Source organism: Rattus norvegicus, chromosome 1, assembly GCF_021556685.1.
Source record: "Rattus norvegicus strain SHRSP/BbbUtx chromosome 1, alternate assembly SHRSP_T2T, whole genome shotgun sequence".
Classification (NCBI taxonomy): domain Eukaryota; kingdom Metazoa; phylum Chordata; class Mammalia; order Rodentia; family Muridae; genus Rattus; species Rattus norvegicus.
Window position 1 is genome coordinate 157,415,001 of NC_141534.1, and position 21,187 is coordinate 157,436,187.

A 21,187-nucleotide genomic window follows, 5' to 3' on the forward strand; every position below is an offset into this window, starting at 1 on the left:
CATTGCTGCTAGAAGCCTCCATGACCAAAAAACAAGTTGAGGATCTAAGGGTTTATTTGGTAAACACTTTTATCATTGAAAAAACTCAGGACAGGAACTTGTTATAGAACCAGGACCAACAGCCCAGGGATGGCACCACCCACCATGAGCTGGGCCCTCCACCATAGATCACTAATTGAAAAATGCCTTACTGCTAGATCTCATGGATGCATTTCCTCAAAGTAGGCTTCTCCTTTCTCTCTGACTCTAGTTTGTGTCAAACTGACACACAAAATCAGCCAGCACAATGGTATATATATATATATATATATATATATATATATATATATATATATATATATATATATGTGTGTGTGTGTGTGTGTGTGTGTGTGTGTGTGTATTTTACACATACATATAAATGTGTGCAATGTGTGCATAACATTAACTAGGGAAGAAAGGGTCTGGAATTTAAGAGGGATTGAAGACAGCCTGAGAGGAGGGAAAATGATGTCAATTTCATACACACATTTGAAATTCTAAAACAAATATTTTAAAAATTAAAAAAAGAAAGAAAACTTTTGAACTTCCTGTCTGTCCACAAACATATTTGTATTTTTTGTTCCTGAAGATGATTTCATCAGGCTTAAGTGGGAATCAAGTGTTCCAGTTTGTCAGGCAGATGAGTTAAATATATTCTGGACACATAATTGAGAAGCCTTTGTGCTGTCAACAGAGAGAAGCGTCCAGCCCATCTATGCTACATAAATTCTAGTCCATCAGTTTCTCTTCCTTAAGGAGAATTATGAGATTTTAATAAAATCCTGAATATAAAGATATTTACTACTGCTTAGCAAATAGTGGGTTTATGACTCTGTTGAAATGAATTGCATGTTTGACAATTCTTTATGTGGTATTTTTATTAAACTTTGGATGATAAAAGTAACAGCAGCATCATGATCATTGATGGAGAAACATTTTACATTTTAGTGGCTTTATTTTCTTTATTTTATTTCTCTGTGTTCTTTGATCAATTTAAAACAATTGATAACATTTTGAAGGGATATGTTCTATGTTTTAAAAAATCTGGTAAGTAAAAGATGAAGTTTAGAGAGTTAATATTCCAGCATTTTTAGGAGAAAATATGAATATGTTTAATCGACTCCTGGGGAAAAGGGAAATGCTGAAAATAAGAATGGTCAGGTCCTGGTGACGAAGTAAACTGAGAGTGGGTTAGGGTCAAAGACATAAATATTAGGAATAACAATTGACAGATGAGTAGATAAAGTAAGTTTAATCACAGTGCCTTAGGTGCAAATAATGGGAGGTGGGAATAAAATGAAGTATTTGAGAAGAGGCATGAATAGTCATTGAATAAGTGCAGTATCCAAAATCTCTAAAGGACAGTGTGAGACGAAAAGGACTCAAAACCCTGCAGTCTAGTACGTTTGTGTCCAACTTGAAGCCTGTGGATTGTGTTTGTCCCAGCATGGCCCTGGATGTGGCCTACCATAAAACTTAAAACATGAATTATTTTTTTGGTCACTTGCTTGCATTGTTCTGAAGCCTGAATATTGTAGATGACAAAATTGTATTGTACTATCAAAAGGTTGGTCATCCAAAATCTGGTAGAATTTGCATTTTGTCTTTGTTAGTAAGTAGTTATGCGACCTTGAACAGATTCAATGTTGTGCCTCTTTATTTGGAAAATGAGAAATTACCTATTTTGTGTGGACAGCAGTATAAGCACCGAGTAGCTAAATGTTCTAGATATTTCACATTTTCAGAGATTTTTTTGTTTTAAATTTTTCATAACTTATTCTGCTTTTTTTCTACTAGAAAGAAGATTCTTGTTATCCTTGCGATTAGAACTGGAAAAGGCATCTGTCTGTCTATCTATCTATCTATCTATCAATCTATCTATCTATCTCTATCTATCTATCTATCTATCTATCTATCTATCTATCTATCTATCTGTATCTTACAAATACCACAATGAATGGGTTCGAAAGCTTGGACTCTTAACAATAGCACAGAGGTCACCAGGTAGACTGAAATGTGATTGTAGGGACCATATTACACTTGAAAGAATCATGGTGTTGGGCAAGATATAGTGAAATTTAAAGGATTTGGGTCTCTTTTTTTCATACATTTGCTGCCCCTACATGTTTTGGGGCATATCTTTGTGAAAATTTCCAGATCTAAAGTGACAGAGATGATTAGATAAATTGTGACTCCTTTAAAATACTATATTTATATTACTGTAAAAGGATATTCTCTTTCAGAGAATTTCGTTTTTGCCTGCATTACTTTTCTGTTGCTCTAATACAGCACCATGACCAACAGGAATTTAGAAAAGAAAAAGCTAGCTTTGGCTTATGGTTCCAGGGGAGGAAGGGAGGGAGGGAGGGAGGAAGGGAGAGAGAGAGAGAGAGAGAGAGAGAGAGAGAGAGAGAGAGAGAGAGAGAGAGAGAGAGAGAGAAAGCAGAATGGTTGGGAAGGTATGACATTGTAGCAGGACCACGTAGTTGACTAGTCACATCTTTATCCATATTCAGACAACAGAGTGAGGAGGAGGGAGAACAAGATGTGGGAAGGAAAGCTGTACATCATGCATCATCAATGCCCACCATAGGTGGTTTCTTCTTCCATCAAGGGTCTACCTCCTAAAGTAACCATCACTTCTCCCAGACGCCACTAACTAGGGGTCAAGTACTCAAATATGGAGGACATTTCTCATTCAAACATGATATTTTTTTTTCCTTGACCCTTGTAGACCTGTGGCTATCTGCTCATAAAAAATGCGTATTTTTAACTTCAAAATTCCCCACCATCAATCACAACATTATTCAAAAATCACGAGTTTCCTGTGATCCCCTGTAAAGTGAAAAACAAACAACAAATCACATATTTTTAACTGAGAATGGCAAGGAATAAACACTCACATTCCAAAGAGAATGAATTGAAGCACAGAAAGAAAAGATTGGACTAAAGAAAAAATCGAAATCCAACAGGTAAAACACCAACCAAATCCTTTATCTCCATGTTCAATATCTGGAGCTTCAGTTTTGAAGGATTTATATGGCTCTGCCCTACCAACTTTGCTGCCTACAACATATACATTTCTTTCTTAGGCAGGTTCCATCTCCTGTGCTCAGATCTCCTTGGCAGATATCCATAGCCATGGAATCTCTAGCATATTGATGCCTGGGTAACCCAGCTTTCACCTTTTCAGGGTAAGCAGCTTCCTGCAGGGACCATCCAGGACTTGGTTTCAGGGACTCTGACTCTGCCACACATTGTCTGGCCTTCTCCAGATTTCTGAAACTGTGGATAAATAATCCATAGTCCCATTAATCTTGGATTTTCATACCTACAAAGCCAGTAACACATGAAAGATACCACTGAATTTGTCTGCCAACTTGGGACATTTGGCTCATTGCCAGAAGCTTTGTATTTAGAAGCAATTGCTTTCTAGGAGCAGGGACCTTCTGAGACTTTCTCCTTACATTGGTTTGAGGGATTGTTGGGTAGGGTTTTGCACTCAGGGCATCTATTCTCTTTAACTTCTCTAATCTCTCTCTATAGTCTGTCTGCAACATTACAGTTTCTAATGTTCTTTTCCTTTCTAAGTGTCATAATTTTTATGTATTCTGTTCCACTGTTTGCACTTTTCACATATACATGTATATATGTATGCACATGTGTATACATATGTGTATGTGTATATAAGCAATATATAGTAGCCATACCATAGACTCAATGTTATGATGTCTTGAAATTTTATTCGCCAACACAATAAGTTCATTAGACTTTAAATTAGCCCTAGGTAAAATTTTAAGGCACGGTAGACTACAACTAGATTATTTGTCAAAATATTACAGTGATAGCATCTATCCAAGTTACTACTAGTCTTGTTGTCCCTCAGAAACCTCATGAGCCATGCCTATGCTGGTATGTGTTATTCTCAGGGCTACTATCTTCCAGGATCCTGCTAGAATGGCCCTAGAAGCTCTGAGTATAACATTCAGCAGGTTTTCTAGTCTAAAGCTCCAAATTTTCCAATTCCTCTGGAAAAAACAAAACCATCCGGTATGGTCAGGCTTTTCCCAGCAACAGCTATCTCTTTGGTACCAGCCTCTGTGTTAGATATTTTTATGTTGCTGTGATAGACTACTATGACCCAAACAGCTTACAAAAAAGTTTATTTTGGCTTATACTTCCAGAGCAAGTCTACAATGGCAAGCGAGACATATCTTAGTGGCAGGAGTTGGCAGCTGGCTGATTATATCTTTATCAATACACAAAAACAGAGAGAGAAAGAGAACAGGAAGAGGGGGTGAGCCATCAACCCTCCAAGCTCTACATCAGTAATATCCTTCCTCTGGCAAGTCTCCACCTCCTACAGGTTACATAACATCTACTAATAGTACCACTGAGGACGGAATTCAAATATATGGGCCTATTGGGGAAGTTGTTATTCACATTCTCCTCTATTGTTTTCTGGCCACGCTTTACATTTTCACTCTGTTAAGTAGCTATGCCTTTTGATTAAGGGTAATGCTGTAGCTCAGGTCTACTCATTTTAATGTCCTTTCATATATTTAAAGGGAAGCTTCTTTTCTCTAGTCCAATTGGTCAATGGGGAAAGTTTTGTTTGCTTTAGGGAATGAGAGCAATGGATCCCATTGATTTTACATGTGTATATTAGATGTTATCAATGACCCCGATTTTAAATGTGGCACTTTAAAAACACAAAGTAGATCAATAAATCCTGGAAAGAAGAGCATATTTGAAGTCATGATACCTCTTGATTTCAAAATTAATTTAATATTTGTTGCTTCAATTTCATAAAACAAACACTACTGGACACTAATAAATAGATAGGTCTAAATTAAAAAATAATAAGATATTTGATAATTTGTTCTCATTGATAGATAACACAGACAAAAATGATTAGTTAACAAGTAATACTTTGAGAAATATTGGTGACTTTTCTTCTAGTCTCATAGAATTAAACAGCAAATTTTTGAATCTTTGTTTTACTTTTTTGAGGAGACCTAATTTGTTACAATGTTATTTTTAGTTATACATCAGTTTATGTGGTTGTCTCCGTTGCTATGAAGTGACACCATGACCAAGACAACTGTTATAAAAGACATTTAATTGGGGCTGGCTTACAGTTTCTGAGGTTCAGTCCATTATCATCATGGCAGGAATTATGGCATGGTCCAGAAAGGCATGTCATTGGAGTAGCTGAAAGTTCTACATCTTTATCTAAAGGAACTCGGGAACAGACTGAAACTTCTCCTTTCTCCCTGCCAACAGCGGTTAGGAGCCTCAAAGCCCACACCCACAGTGACACAGCTCCTTTAACAAGGCTACACCTTCTCCAATAAGGCCACACCTTCCAATAATGCCACTTTTCAGGGCAAAACATATTTAAACCAGCACAGTGGTTTGTAATCTCTTGGTCTAATTTTGATAGGTCAGACATTTATATACACTTATCCATTTGGCTAGCTTTTATATTTTTCTAAGATCATGAGCTACACTATTGTTTATTTGATATTCAGAGAATTTTTTATGTAGACATTTATAGCTATAACCTTCCTCCATGGAATGAGATTCACTATACCTCATTGGTCATTCAACATTGTATTTTCATTATTTGAGTATTCAAGTTGTATTTATCCTCCACAACGTATACAGAGACCCATTGAGCAATGTAACTTTAATTTTTTCAAAGCCTACTTTTAATGATGGTTCTTAAATACTTTACCCTCCCTTCTAGCCCACCATCCACCAGAAACAGTAGAAAAGAAAGGATACAGGGGAAGTGGAACTGGTTAGAAATTGTTCTTTGGAGCAAATTCCATCTGTGTTATCAGAAAATCAGCAGTTCAATTCACAGGTTTGAAGCTGCAGCTCAGTCACTCGCCATCACTTCACAGATATACCAGCAATCCAGTTGTGTAGTGTTGATATAGCAGGAGTGGTTGTACAACCTAGCAGGAACAGCTAGACCTCAGCTGAATCGGCATGCGTCAGCAGTAGAAACTAGGGCCAACAGGAAGAGTACTCAGCTATGCCTCTCTCAGCAAAGCAAAGATCAATGAAGACATGAGACCAAGAAGTGTTTAGCTATGCAAGCAAGCCATGCTAAGCCAAGCTTCCATCACTGTCCGCTGAGTCCTATTTATACTCCCTCCAAATATCACATGACCTCCACAGGTCTTGCCTCACCACTTCTCTTGCCTCAGCACATAAGTCTTAGCAAAACTCTGGGTGAGTCTGTCTTAGCTGAGATCACTCTGCCCACTGGCCCAAGTCTGCAGAAGTGGCAAGACTCTGCCAGCATACTACCAGAAGTTTTTTGGTGCATTTCTCTCTATGGAGTCCTGACAAATGGAGCTCAATTGCCCATTTAACATGTGTGTTGTTAGCGACATTTCATCATGTGTTCTTTCACATGCTTGCTTTAGCAGAACATCCTTTCATCTGTCTTTGCTCCAGCAGTACATTCCTTCACAAGTCTGCCTTAGCCTTTCTTCTGCATCTGCTCCAGCCAAATGTTCCTTCACAGTTGTCCCAACAAAACATCATCCAATACAACTGACTTTCCAAAGAACCCTTAAGCTTCTACTTGAAGCACCAACATGTGCATATTGAGCTTTGGAGAAGTCCCACAGGCTACTAAGAAGGAAACATATCCTATCACTATTAATTGGAATATATAATATATTCTAGATATATGATATATTTATTTGCTCTGGAGGGCATATTTACTTTAAATTTCTTTGTAAAGTTGGTTTGGTATGTCTATCAGTAATGATAGGATATTGAAATGCTCTTATTTTTGTTTAATCCTATTTGTGTTTATATCCAGTAGTGTTTGCTTTATGAAATTTGGTTCACCAACTCTCAATATATTTTTAAATGCAGAAGCTTATGTATTTAAATGTGTTCTTCTACAATATTTATTCAGCTGTTTCTATATTTTATAATCTTCACATCTGAAACAAGTACCATTGATAACATCTAATATACACATATAACATCAATGGGCTACTCACTCTGCTCTCATTCCCTTAAAAAGAAAAAAAAAAGAGATGCTTCCAAAGTTATCCTATAAAAATAGCATTTGTGACAATATGCCTGGATGAGATACACCAACTGTAGGAAGAAAAAAAGGATCTAGAAAACTAGATCCATTTCCTCGATGAATGCAGATCTAAAACTTTCCTGTAAAACTCTTCTGAACAAAATTCAATTGCACATTTAAAAGATAACATTCTATCATCAAGGTGTTTTCACACCATGAGTTCAAGAATGCTTCAATATCTTAAAATTAAAAAAAAATAGAAGAAAATTAATATGGAGGATATAAATCACAGTATTTTGTTGGATGCAAAAAGTCCTTTCAGAGAATTCAACATGTGTTCTGTTAAAAGCCCTGAAGAAACTATGAATAGAAAGGTTATACCACAATATAACAGAGAATATATGTGGCAAACCATAGCTGATCTGGAGAAAAATAAATACTTTCTACAAAAAGGAAAAATGAGGCAAGTATGTTCACTCTCACCAATCTTATTAAATATAGTGCTAGAAATATCACCAGAACAACAGAGTCAGAAGAAATAAAAGGAACAAAAAATAAAAGGAAGAAGTAAAATTGTGGATGACATGATACTATACATAATAGACTAGAAAATTCATTCAAAACCCTTTTTTTCTTTTACTATTGTGAAGGGTGTTGCTTCCCTATTTTCTTTCTCAGCCCATTTATCATTGGTATAAAGGAAGGCTACGGATTTGTTTAATTTAATTTTATTTATTTTCTTTTTTATTGGTTGTTGTATTTATTTACATTTCAAATATTATCACCTTTCCTGATTCCCACCCCCCAGAAACTTCCTATCTCATCTGCACCCCCCTGCTTCTATGAGGGTACTCCCCCACCCACCCATCCACCCACCCACTCCCTTCTGCCTCCCTGCCCTGGCATTTCACTACACTGGGGCATCAAGCCTTCACAGGACCAAGGGCCTCTCCTCCCATTGATGTCCATCAAGGCCATCCTCTGCTACTTATGTGGCTGAAGCCATGGGTCTGTACTCTTTGGATGGTGGTTTAGTCTTTGGGAGTTCTGGGGGGGGGGGCTGGTTGGTTGATATTGTTGTTCTTCTTATAGGTTACACACTCTTTCAGCTCCTCCAGTGCTTTCTCTGACTCCTCCATTGGGGATCCCATGCTCAGTCCAATGGTTGGCTATATTTGTCAGGGTCTGACAGAGCCTGCTAGGAGACAGCTATATCAGGCTCCTGTCATTAAGCACTTCTTAGCATCCATAATAGTGTCTGGGTTTGGTGTCTGTGTATGGGATGGATCCCCAGGTGGGGCAGTCTCTAGGTGGCCCTTCCATCAGTCTCTGCTCCACACTTTGTCTCCTTATTTCCTCCACTGAGTATTTTGTTCTCCCTTCTAAGAAGGACTGATGCATCCACATTTTGCTATTTCTTCTTTTTGAGCTTCATGTGGTCTGTGAATTGTATCTTGGGTATTCCGAGCTTTTGGGCAACTTATCAGTGACTGCATACCATGTGTGTTCTTTTGTGATAGGGTTACTTCACTGAGGATATTTTCTAATTCCATCCATTCAGAACACTCTTAGATCTAAGAAGCCCTTTCAATAACTTAGTAGGATTCAAAATCCACATACAAAATTCAGTTAATTTTGTATTTAGTAATAATAACTAATTGGGGACTTAAGGAAATAATTAAACTGATAATATCTCTAAGTTAATTAATGGCATAAATTAATCATCTATTTTAAACAATTATTTACTTGAGTTAAATAAGACTATGTAGGTTAGTTTTTGTCAACTTTATATAAACTAGAATCATCTGGAAAGAAAGAACCTCAATAAGGCATAGGGACTGCCTCCATCAGATTGTCATATAGGCAAGTCTGTGGTGTTATTTCCCTGACTAGCTATTGATATGGGAGGGCTCACCTTACTACTAGTGGTGGTGGTATTCCTTGGCTGGTGGTCCTGTGCTGGAAGACTGTCTCACACCAGGTTTCTCTGGAAAGCATCAATGAGGGCTAGAGTTGGAGGTTTGGGGTGGCAAAACTTAGTTTGTGAGGGCTAAGATGTTGTTTACTTTCTGTAATTTATTTTTTAAATTCTTCACTATTCTAGGGCCAAACCCCACTTAACTCCAGCAGTTAACACCTGCTATTTTATGGGTTGGGGGGTATACATTTTTAAAAAGTGATTGCTCTGGCTCTTTGTTCTTTTCTCGTAGGCCCCTCCTCAGCCAGAGGCTTGGAGTCCATTAACTCCTTGCCAGCCAGGGATAGTCACCCTAGCATAAAAAACATGCACACTAAAAAGAGGCTTGAATCTTCAATGCTGAGAGAAAGAAAAAGGGAAACCTTTACTATTGTTTTTCTTAGTTCTTATACTTTCTCAGGATCAATGTTCACATGGTTTTCCAAGCATCTTTACATTTCAAAAGTTCAATGAGTCACAGCAGAAATGTTTACATGTATTTTTCATTAAGACTAGAACCTAACTAAACACTCATTATCTAACTTCTAAATCCACAAGTTCATTATAAGTTTAGAGCAATAATTTTTATGTTAAAAGTCAGCACGGTTTTGTCGAAAGGCAAATCATTTGCCTTATGTCTCATTAGTGTTGAAGTTTTGTATAGATAAAAAAGTCAATATTTTATTTTCTGTCCTTGGACTTAAAAAATAAGTTGTCCCTTCCCAGTTTATGCTTTAGTCATCAGATAATGCTTTCACAGCTAACCTAGAAGGAATGATTTTCCTGACCATAAATTTGTTCCAAGCCAGCTTTCTTATTCTAGTTTACAGAACTCTAATTGCAGCATTTATACTAGAGGGGTTAAAGTTACTTGTATAAATTTAGGAATTCTATAGAATTATTATTAGGAATTGTGAAACTGTCAATTTGTCTATATCGTAGCACTATAAGAAAGTACATTTTTGTTGATATGGAGATAATAATCATTAGACTATTAAATAATGACAGGACAGGCATAGCAACAACAAGAAGCAATCCTATGATGAGAACTCTGAAGGTCCTGAAATTCAAAGTTAATCCATTACAGCAATGCAAACCAATGGGCTATCTACAGAAAGTCACTTATTAGGTTTTGATGCTCCTAGATGGCTTCTGACAGTACTGGATTGTACAAAAAAGCAGGCTGAACAAGCTAAGTGTATCAAGCCAGTTTTAAGCTGCTTTGCTCCCTGGTATCTACAGTTACTGTGTCTAGGTTCCTTATTTGGTCTCCTTCCCCAGCTTCTCTTGATGATGGACTTTGCATGGAAGCATGTGCCAAATAACCCTTGATTCCCAGAGTTGCTCTTGTTATGCTATTTATCACAGCAATAGAAAGAAAATAGGATAGATCAGAAGTATACAATATTGTTAAAATGGATTTGTGACCAAAAGCATTCCACAAAATCAATAAAATACTTATCAAAATTAGAATGATATTCTTCATGGAAATAGGAAAAAACTTAAAAATTCAGATAAAACACCAAACTATGCTCAGAGCTATTCAGAGTAGAAAGAACAATGCCAGAGATATAATAAAACCTTACTTCAAAACATTCCACAGAACCATAGTAATAAAACAAGAAAGGCAAAGTCATCAAACCAGACATGTACATCAGTGAACAGAATAAAAAAAATCTAAGAATAAGTCAACATAGCTGAAGTAATTTGATTCTTGACAAAGGTGCTAAAAGCGTGTACAAAGTGATATGGCCTCTTTAAGAAGCAGTAGTGGAAAACTAAATATCCACATGTACAAGACTAAAGTATAGATCTTTATTTCACAGTCTGTGCAATAATTAGTTACAAATTGATTAAATAACTTAATGTTAGACTTGGAACTTTAAAACTAGTAGAGAAGAGGGAACACAACTCAATACAAGGAAAATTTCTTTCTAACTACAGTAGCTCAGGGAATGAATGTAAGCATTAAAAAATGAGATTACATAAAATAAAAGAAATCATATAGTAAGGCAAACCATTTCTAGAGACAAAAGGCAGCCTATATTTGACAAGGGATTAAAATGCAGAAAATGTAAAGCTTAAAAACATTATATGACAAGTGAGCAAATAATCTTGTCACTTAATGGGCAAATAAACTTAACAGACTCTTCAATGGAGACATAATTGGCCAAAGTGGAAACGATGTCCAGCACCTTTAGCTATAAGGGAATGAATGAAAATCAAAACTCTGTCAATGGGACTGGAGAGATAGCTCAGCAGCCAAGAACACTGACTATTTTCCTAGAGGACTCCGTTCAATTCCCAGCACCCACATGACACAACCATCTATAACTCTAACTACCAGGAATCTTATACATCATTTACCTCCATGGGATCCAGACATACATGTGGTATGTTGTGCAGGTACATTCATGCAGGAAAATTTCCCATCCATAAACACACACACACGCGCGCGCACGCACACACACACACACACACACACACACACACACACACACACACAGTCAGAAGGGCCAAGGTTAAGAAATAAACAGCAACACAGGTTGCTTCTGGCACAGGAGTGAACATATATTAGTTAGAAACTATGGGAATCAGGATATGTATTCCTTACACAATTAAGCCAATGCTCTAATATGACCTAGAAATACTACTTCCGTGAACGTTTTCAGAAGAATGAGTTTCTTCATTAGAGCAATACTTGTATGTCTATGTATATCTCAGTACTATATACAAGGCCAAGCTATAGAATTAGAAAAGGTGTTCATCAGTGGATGAATATAGAAGGAAATATGGGATATTATGGGATATAATATGTGTGTGTGTGTGTGTGTGTGTGTGTGTGAGAGAGAGAGAGAGAGAGAGAGAGAGAGAGAGAGTTCAACATTAATGGAAATAAAATCATTCTTTGTACAAAAAGAAATAAATGGAACTGTAGATCATCATTTAAAGTATTATAATCAGACTTATTTTATAATCTGATATTAGAGAGTATATATGGAGGGGTTGAGGAAATGAAAACAAAGTGGAACTCTTAGGGATATGGAAGTAGAAATACAAGAGAGAGAGGGATGAGAGAAGGAAGCAGTGAGTTAATATAATCAAAGCATGTTATGGGATTGTATGGAAGTGTTGGTGCTGGTTTGTCTTTTGTCAACTTGACACACAAAGTGGAGTTATCTGAATAGAAGAAACCATAATTGAGGCAATTCCTCCACAAGATGTGGCTGTAAGACATTTTCTTAATTAATAATTGATGGAGGAATAGCCAAACCCATTGTGAAGATGCATTCTTAGTCTGGTAGTTCTAGTTTCTACAAGAAAGACAGCTGTGTAAGACATAGGGAACAAGTCAGTAAGCAGTACCCTGTCACGGTTTCTGTATTAGCTTCTGAGTGCAGGATCTTGCCCCGTTTGAGTGTCTTCCTTCAATGTCAAGCTGTGCTGGGGAAGTGTAAGCTCAGTATCCTTCCTCTCCAAACTATACTCTGGCTACAGTGTTCCATCAGAGCAATAGAAACACTGAGAAAAGAATTGTAATGAAATATATTACTGACACATGGTAATGCAAACGAGAGGAATTACTGTCACATATAAAGTCATTAATGAAGTTTAAAAAACATTGGGCTAATCAGAAAAATCTGGCAACAAAAAAGATAATTACTATGTAATTTTTCTTGTAAAAAGTACTCAAGCTCTTAAGTAGAAAAGGTGACAAATAGATTGTCTATTGGTAAGGAGATGGATGAGGAAAAATTAATGTTTCATGGGTAAAGAGATTCAGTTTTAAGATATAAATTTTCTGTTAATATATGTAAGACTACTGAACTCTACGCTTAAAATGGTTGAGAATGTAAATTTAATGTTTCATGTTTCTAGTAAATGATAATATCAGTGCTATGATTCTGAGATAATCTACTTGAAAGAAAAAAATTGGAAAGGATCACATAATTATATTATTGTAAGTAATTTTCAATGTATATGTTCAAAGCATACTTTCAAATTTCCCTAGTGCCCATCTTCTTATGGAGTAATGTTCTATTTATTGGAATTAAAGATCTATTACTATATATGAGCTTTGAAGATTAGGTTTTTGTGTTGCTGGCTATGGTATATTCATAAAGCCATTTTAAACTAATCAATTATAACACCCATGAATTTATTTAGAAGATATTACTGCAGAAACAAAAACACCAGAGCAATTAGACTCTATCAATTTAACCTATCTGTAATTAGAATTTTATTCTTTTCTGTCTCTAAAACATAAAAGAACATTTGCTCATATATGGGTCATGTAAAAAAACATGCAAACTTTATTTACTATCTACATCAATGAGTTCAGTGCCACTGAAAGTACAAGAGATCACTATTATACATGAGATGAAATGGTACCTCAGGTTAGATGATCATGGCAAATGCTATTTTATTCAACATTTGTCAAGAGAATGTCTACCATGCTGGCTAACAAACTCAGTAGTTATATAAATTTGTATGAGTCAATACTTCTGGGTCTTAGATTCTTTTTAGCTGTAAACTTATAGCTAATTTGTGTTTCATGAATTATTAATGATACCACATATATGGAAGTTCCTAATCATAACTTACTCAGTAAGAAGCTAATGTATTTTACAAACCACATGTCTGATAAGCAGCTAATAGACCAACATTTATAGAGGTTTTTCATGCAGCTTAATAACAAGAACAAATAATATGATTTGAAAATAAAAATAAATCCATCTTTAATAGACTTTTCTCCCCAAGAGTTATAAGAGTGCTCAACAGTTATGCAAAATATATGCAAAGATCCTCAATACTAATTATAAAGACACTGGAAATAAAAATTTCTTTGAGTAACCATATGCCACTTAGTAGAACGGCTACATGGTTAAGATACGAAAACCACTGTAAATGGTACATTTATTGAAAACTTCATTCTCAGTTGGTAGAGCCTCTGAGAGATGACTGAATTTTTAGAGTGATCACCTCATAAGTGGGTTAATATATTGATGACGTCATGGATGAACTAGCTATTGAGATCTAGTCAGAGAAAGTAGGTACCTCCAGTCATGTTGTTGAAGGGTACATCTTGCTCCAGGCCCCTCTTTCTGTCTTTGCTTTCTGGCTATTTTGGGCGAGCAGTTCAGTGCTACTGTGAACTTTGTGCCATGTTGTTCTGTCTCACCACGGGCAAGAGAAAGAGAGCAGAGGCAAGGCCCTTATACTTCTGAAACACTTAGCCAATGTAATTCTGCTTTCCTTTAGTTTGATTTTCGTAGGTTATTTTGACACTGTGATATAAAACTAACTAACATAGGTAGTATAGCTATTATCAAGAAGTCAAAAATTAACAAATATTCATGTGGATCAAGAGAAAAGTAAATGGTTGCATATTACTGTAGGAATGTCGATGGCTGTAAGCAATATAGAAGGTAGTAGGAGGCTTACCAAGGAGTTAAAAATGAAATGGTCTTAGGATCAACCAATTGCTTTCTTGCAGATTTTCCTAATAGAAAGAAGATCAACACCTCTCAGAGAGGTGTGCACCATGTTCATCGCAGCACTGTTGACCATAGCCAAGAGATGGAAACTATATAAGTCCATAAAGAAACTGTCATACACACACACACACACACACACACACACACACACACACACACACACACACACACACACAGTGGAGTGATAGTCTTATCTAATAAAGAATAAGATCTTATAATTTGCTGTGACCAATACAGACTGAGGAAACATTACAGCAAGTGAAATAATACCACCACAAAGAGTAAAACACTGCATTCATCTCATCATATCTGGAACTTAAGACAAAATTCAAACGTACAGAGATAAAGATATAAAAAAGAATTGAGAAGAGGGTAGGGGGAGAAAATGAGGAAATGTTAGTCAGAGGACACAAAGAAGAAGAAACAAGAACCAACTTGAGGTAATAAATTTGTACCTGCTATATATGCGATCAATGCACATTTCACACAGAAGAACAATAGGAGAACCACCAGTCATGGAGAACTATTTGCGGTAGTGGATTTAGGAGAGGAAAATTGTCTTCAGTTGTAGACCTATTGGTGATGTCCCCAGGCTCCAGGGGATACTTATAATTCACTGTCACACAGGTGGACATGGCTAAGCTGAATGGGTACAAAATAAGATCAAAGCTCATGGTTCTGAAAAATGAGATTTGTAAGGATGGTGAGGAGGTTATAGGAATGGGAGAGAGATAAGAGAAGGTGTGTGTGTGTGTGTGTGTGTGTGTGTGTGTGTGTGTGTACACATGTGTGTCTGTGTGTACGAGATCAGTATACATTGTATACACATATTCAATTGTCAAATAAAATTAATATAAAAGGAAAAAGGTAAGTTGATGCCTCTTAAGCAACCTCAGTATAGTAATCCTGCCACTATCTATATGTCCCTTGACAATATATCATGCACCTTAATTATATGCAATAGAATTTGTTTTAAAAAATAAAAGATTAATGTTGCATCTGAAAAGTTTGTGACTTTATTTGTTTGTGAATACTGTTAATAATGTAACTACTTATTTAGAAATAAAAAATATGAAAACCATGTGAATTTACTGATTCTGGCTTTACATTAAAATAAAAAGCTTCTCTCTGATACATTTTGTCCATCCATTCAAAAATGATCTATATAGCTTGCTGTGTTCTAAATATTGTTGATGCTTCTTGCTTTTTCACATACCCTTTGTAAGAGGGAGACACTAACAGGAATGTGGGAAATAATTTTAATGTGTGATTCTTGCTACAAAAGAAACAAACTGGGGCATGGAATGATGAGGGATTGGAAGGAATCTAATTTAATTAGAGAGGGCAGATTGAGATGCTCTTACTGAGATGGTAACATATGTACAGAGACCTGTATAACAAGGAGCCAGGTGTGTGAGGATCCAGTAAGACAGCTCTTGGCAGAATGAACAACAGATGAAATGCTTTGAAATATGCTAAACAGATAATAGAGTAGTCTGATTAGGGTGTGAGAAGGTGGGGTGTGGAAAGGGCATTTATTAATGCTGTAGAGGTTATTTATACTAACTTAGAAGTAAAATTGCTTTGTAGATGATACAGCCTTGGAGATTTGTGGCTGGCATGCAATTATTTGGATATTTGGAATCCGTCCAATCAATGAATAGTATTTTATAACAATAAGGGAACTTGAGCCTCATAAAGTATGTGCTTAATGTTCAGCAAAGTTTACACGAACTTGTAATTTGTTGGAGAAATGTAATTTAGTTGAATGTTTTCACCCGTATTGTTAGACCATTTGTTAGACTATTGAAATTTTGAATCTTCAGAAGTGGTTAAGATTTTGGTAACAAGAGATCTACAAACCATATGGTTATTGATTAACTTGGTTCCAAGTCACATATGTAAGCAAACTGGTCTCATAATGTCATCGATTCAAGTGGAAATGCTAAAATCTCAAATTTCTGTATTTTGTTATAATTATTGGCTGTATTAAACTTGCCTTTTTTATTTCTTTTACATAGGTTCACAATTAACTTGAATAGAATATGCAGTTGCATAGCATTCTGATTTGTGTTTTTTGTTTAATTCTTTTTGGGGTCCACTCTCATACTGACATTTTGTTTTTCATAATAGAAACTCATTGGAAAACTCAGTCCTTCCCCAGTTGATCCTAATTTCCTACCTGTCTCTGGAGAATTTGAAAAGGAGGGCAGGCATTTTGCCATGACCTGCCTGCAGTCTATTTTACTAAGCTAACAAGCTTTGCAGATGTCATTTGTGTGCCTGCTGTCCTGGGTACATGGGGAACAGACAGACAGGGATGGGAACTCAGGTGGGTGAGTTGCTTCTGCTATTTGCACTGGAGCTAATCTTTCAACTGTGGAGTTTATTCCTTCCTGCATTGCTCCAAGGTTCCTTAGAAAGTATAAAAGGCTTCACCGTGGAAGCCAGACACTCCTATTTTTATAACATGATCCCAGGTTATTAATCTACATTGAATCTGGAGGGGCTGAAGAAAGCCATTGAGTATCAGTTCCACACTCCTAGGTTATACAGCTATCTCTGTATTTGAGATATGACAAAATGCAAAGAGCACAACTCTGTGTCAGAGTCACCTGGATTCTCAGTCACCTAGGGTGGATTATGTATAGTCAGGGACATTCTGTTTCATAACCCCCCTTTGAAGACATGTTATCATTACTATATATTATATTTTCAAAATATCTGCCATAGTACTTAAGATAAAAGCCTCTTTACTGTTATAATGTAAAGTGTATCAGTTAGTATGGTCCCATTACAGGGGCGCAATGTCTTTTACCATTGTTCCCCACTACAGTTAACTTCGTCATCCATGACTCTTCCAAGCTATGCTGGCTTGGGTTAGACTGGACTTTGCAGTGGAAATGTTGCTATTTCCAAAATGTTTTGGCTACATTCACCCACCTATTCCTTATGTTTATGAGCATGTGTGTGAAATTATTACATATTATGTTTAATATACTCATACTTTATCTGTGTATGGATCACATAAGGACAGGGTTGTATGCATAGATTCATATAGGTGTCTTCAAAGTTTATCAGAAAAACAAACGAGTAGTGTAACTGGAGCTGCTGACCTCTTTAACAGTACAAATATGCTTTCCCTCCACCCCAGGGCAGGTGGTGCTGTGTTGTACATTGCCCTGGTGCTGTTTGTGTTTTGATGCTAATTCTGCTTCCTCAAGAGGGGCTGGCCCAAAGAATGGATCATGTATTCGGGCGATTTCATGTGAACCTTCTTCCCATTTTAACTGGTCAAATAAAGGCTAGAGTCTGTGATTGGACATTGAAAGGGAAAGGCGGGGCTAGAGGTTTTAGAGAGGGACAGAGAGGAAGGAGGAGGGGCAGATGAGATGAGCAAGATGGAGGGAGAGGAGGTGGAAGGAAGATGGAGCAGAACCATGTGGCATGGAGAAGCCTCAAGTAGCAAGGGATCTCAGATCTGGGGAGTAGGGAGTGTAGAGGTAGAGCTGACCAATCTAGCCGTGCACCCTATAACTGAGCTCTGTGGAATTTGCATGAACTTACGGAGTTTGCAGATATACTGCAACAGTGGTGTTTCTTGTAAGTCAGAGACTATGTTAGGTACTAGCAATATTCTTGAAATCTGCCCCTTAGGCTTCTTTGTTTCTAATACAATAGACTTTGAATGTATTTTGCTTTTATTGTTTCTTAAACGTGTTTGAGACAAAAAAATAAATAAAACTAATGCATTTTGGTGTTTAAAGTATAGGTTTCTACTGGAAGACATTTCGAATAGTAATATCCTAATATCAAACTATGAATCAATATATCCCTGGCATGATATCAACCTTAAGGAATGTCAAGTAAAGCAGTTTGCGGGATATGGCTCTATACCTTGCCAAACACTTCTTATGAAATCACAGGCTCAACGTAGTGCTATGTCTATAGAAGAAAAGTGCTTCTAGCCAGTGCCTTGTTACATTTTAAAAATAGTGTTCCCCTTGAGGCAAATCAGTGAATTATCTATCATCTTTATATATGAGAAAAATCAATGGAAGGTTAGGAGTAAACAGAGTTGCATCCTAACTGGGACCAGGAGTAAACAGAGTTGCATCTTAACTGGGACCAGGCTTTAAAATGTAATGGAGGCTGGAGAGATTATCAGTGGTTCAGGCCTTTGGCTGTTCTTCCAAAGGACCAGCTAGTTAGATTCCCAGCATCCACATGGTACAACCATCTATAACTCCAATTATAAGGGATCTGATTCCCTCTTCTGGCCCATGGCACATAAATATATATGCAGGCAGAACACTCATACTCATATAGTAATACACAGAATAAAATGAGGGCATGATGTATTTATAATACAGGCCTTATAAATTTAATCATTTGTGCTAAATACAAACTAGTGAATATGTCACATGCATACTGTGTAAAGCATGTGATATATTTGTACTAAATTAACATTATGTGAACCGTACTGTAAGTTTTCCCAAGCAGAGACAGAAAGCTGAGTTTGTAAAATGATGGCTCTAAACAACCCTAACAGAATCCCACTGGGTGTGTTTATGAAGCTTATTGTATAAAGCTGTACAAAGTTATTGATCTATACCTTTTTCAAATATAACAGAGGACATGGAATTCTTTTCCCTTCCAAGTCCTAGTTAAGTATCCTGGGCTCCCCTCCAGAAAGCCTTCCTGATTTCTGGGTTAAACGCCTCTGCTTTATGAGTCCAAGACACTGCTCAAATCCTTACTCTAACAGGACTGGAGAGTTTGGCTTGCTTGCTTTTGTTCACTGTGAGTCTACTCATCAGTAATGTCTCGGGTATATTCTTTGGAATGGACATGCCTAGACCAGATGATAGCAAGATAGAATAAAATATAAACAGGAAAACGAACCGCAAGCAGCTCAATTTAATGAATTGTAGAGGCATTAATCTGTCACCCATCGAACTAACTGTATGAGCCATGTGAGCAACTTGGGGAGCCTACAGAGGCCCGGACTGATGTTAGACTAGTTGCCCTTCATGCCGTCAGACTCCTGAAGTTCAGATAGTTTTCATCCTGATCCACCACAGTCAGGCTCCCTCACCAGTTTCCCCCAACTCCATTTTCCCCTCCTCTTTTTGAAGACAGGATACACTCCCAAGCTCCCTTTCCTCCACATTCTATCTCACACTTCTGACTATCTCTATTCTAATATGATGAAGAAAGCCCCGGGCTTAAAAATTAAGAGACATGATCTTTATTGTTGGCATGGAAGTTAGCTACACCGTTCTCGGGAAATCAGATAAAATGTGTCTTTTATCAACCTTAAAGAGCTAGGAGGAAACAAATCTCACATCTCCAACATGGACGAGGATAAGAATTGCATACGTAGTAGGTAGGTGATCTGCCTCCGTTGGGCAAGCACTCTGGTACCTAGGGATGCTCAAAGACACACTTTACTCCTCTGAGATAAGCTTAGGTCATACTAAGCTAAATTAGCCACTCTAATGAGCTAACAAATGAGGAGATCAAGACGTAAAATGATACTCCTGGAACCTTTTCCCATTAGTGAACTGTAAGATAGTTACCTAATTGAATAGACCACAGAATGGGTTTTATTTGTATTGCTTAATGTGGAAATCATCTGAAGTTTATTATACCTGTAGGGTAAGAGTTCAGAGAAAACCATTTCTAACCATTAAATATATTTGAGCCACTTTAAAAGACTGTATTGAATTAAAAGTCAGGTGTTTCTTTTCACTCCCCTCCCCCAACACATATCTGATTTGCTATGAACTAAGGAAGAAAAATCTTTAAACGCAGCAGCACTCCCATTTTGGTAGAATAATGACACGTCAGTTCCTGACACACTCATCTATTTAGCAATCGGGAGGTTATTGAGGTTTGAACTTGAATAATTCATGGAAGGTAGGAAGAAGTCTTAAGACTCTTATTGAAAACGCACCTTGTTAAAAAAAAAAGAGGGTTGATAATGAGGACTAAAGAGCCAAAATATCTTGATCAGTAAATTGAAATGTGTGGGTCTATAGACATTTCTTTTCAATGTGGCGGGTGGTCCAGGTGACTATGAATTTTCCTTCTAGTGAAAAGTGTGTGTGTGTGTGTGTGTGTGTGTCTGTGTGTGTGTGTGTGTGTGTCTGTGTGTGTGTTTGTGTCTGTGTGTGTGTCTGTGTGTGTCTGTGTGTGTGTTTGTGTCTGTGTGTGTCTCTGTGTGTGTGTATGTGTGTGTGTCTCTGTGTGTGTGTATGTGTGTGTGTGTCTGTGTCTGTGTTTGTGTGTGTCTGTGTGTGTCTGTGTGTGTGTGTCTGTGTGTGTGTGTTTGTGTGTGTGTCTGTGTGTGTGTGTGTGTGTGTGTGTGTGTACCCCATTCTTACTGATCCACCAATACTTTCCTGCTCTTTTTGATTCTGGCTTGCTCTTTTCTGTCTCCTCTCTGTCTGCCTCCCCCCACCCCAGTGCTCCCCTTTTCTCTGAGCTCCAGTGTCTTAGGTGGTTTCTTCCTAGGTAGCTAAGATAAGGGGTCGGAGGTGGGGGGAGTGTGGTAAATTTTCCAGAGAGTGATGCTTGTCAGGCACCCCAAGCAGCTTCACTAGGAGAAAGGGAGGGACTTGAGGGAAGGGGAGGGTTAATCAT

At 37.2% G+C, this 21,187-nt stretch overlaps 1 protein-coding gene across 5 annotated transcripts in view; it reads left to right on the forward strand.

Annotated features, from left to right (window-relative positions):
- The window catches only part of Dlg2 (discs large MAGUK scaffold protein 2), a 2,073,609-nt gene that overhangs the window by 450,205 nt on the left and 1,602,217 nt on the right, over nucleotides 1–21,187 (forward strand). The gene's annotated exons all lie outside the window — the stretch shown is intronic.